The following is a 1,729-nucleotide window of genomic DNA, read 5'->3' on the forward strand; positions in this document are numbered from 1 at the left end:
CTCCTTGCGTGAGCTAGAAGACCCCGAGGTACCCTCGAGCCATGCCCCCATGCATTGATGTGTAGCCACTAGCATCCAGTAAGCAGAACGAACCGAGAAGGTGCCATTCTTTTCGAAGTTCCATGCACAAAGGTCGTCTATGTTTCTTGTGCACGAAGGAATTGCCATAATTGTTGCTGTATCTATAGGTAGAAACGTTTCTTATATCTTCTGGCGATTCCAAGTAGCTGATGTTGCATCAATAAAATCGGACGCAAGCCTAGGTGGGTTCAATACCATGCTACCGCAGGGATGCATCATCTCATCTCTGGGGATCTAGTTATCCATCCATACATCCGTGGAGACACCATTGCCAATGTGTTTTATGAGACCCTGTTTTAGCACTTACAATCCCTTCATAATTGCTCGCCATATTTGACCGTGGTGAGACCCGAGATTTGCATGGGCTTTATGAAGCCGTGAAGCACCATTTCCAGCAGTAAAGGTGTGCAAGACAATAGGCCTGCGACCTACCTTTGAGCTGTGGTGAAGTGCTACAAAAATTGGCCCCCCCTCGGAGTTGGAGGCCCTGTGCGGCCGCACATGCTGCACTCCCTTGGGCCCGGGCCTGGCATATCTACTCCAACATGGTCGGGTCCAAGGTATGGATGATATGCATGTGTTCTAGCCACGTGCCCTATCTTCCGTACGTACATACACGGCTTCCGACCAGTGCATGCAAGCTTCACCAATGGCACACATACGGTGTCATGCACCACGAACCACACACATCAACAGCTCTAGGCTCCCGCTTTCAGGGCAACATCGGGGCCTAGGGACATGAGTGAATTGCACGTTGGTACCACAATTACGGCTAGGGTAATGAATTGGTATCATTTTATGTTTTTTTTCAGCTCTGTACCAAGTCAGAGGCACACGGCAACAAATTGAACTGATTCGCGTTTAAATGTGTTTGGATAGGAAACTGACCAGTACAAATTCATTACCCTAGCTCCAGTTGTGGTACCAACGTACAATGAACTCATGGACATGCCAAACAACAATGTGGAGTGACTCCCACGGTCAATGGACTCCCCGCACAACTTGGATCATGGCAGGGTGGATAAGCACGCACGAGTTGGATCATGGCAGGGTGAACTTATCCACAAGCAATGCTAGACGCACAGGCAAATAATTACGGATTTAACGGGGAGCTCACACCCCTTGAAATTCAAAGGGAGGGGTGGAGATTAGTTAAAGAAGAGGTCCGTAAACCCCCGATAAAATCTCTCGTTCATTTATGTTTTTTCTTCTCCACACACAAGACAACGAGCACTGCACCGACACACGTCTACATTGGCCTAGTGCATCGAGAACATCTGCATCAACATCTCCACGAAGCCAAACCATCGCCATCAAGTTTTACTGCCATGTCCCATTGTCAAAAAAGAATCTTCATTGAGTACATGGATCTATGAGAAGCGATCCTAGCATGCACCATCCACATGCCAAGCTGGTGTAGAAAGAGATATATTTTTTCATCAACTTCTCCAGTATGAAAGGACATCGACACTTCGTTGCCAGGAGGGACGCCTTGAAGCGATGCATCATCATTGACACACTACTGCAATGCCTTCAACTACGACTACACCATCGACCATAACTAACCATGGCTGAATCATCATACCTCAACATTGACATACAAAACTAAATCTAGAGCTACACATATCGGCAACAACTCCCGTCAATA

The sequence above is a fragment of the Triticum dicoccoides genome, chromosome 3A, assembly GCF_002162155.2.
Source record: "Triticum dicoccoides isolate Atlit2015 ecotype Zavitan chromosome 3A, WEW_v2.0, whole genome shotgun sequence".
NCBI classification, from domain to species: Eukaryota; Viridiplantae; Streptophyta; class Magnoliopsida; order Poales; family Poaceae; genus Triticum; species Triticum dicoccoides.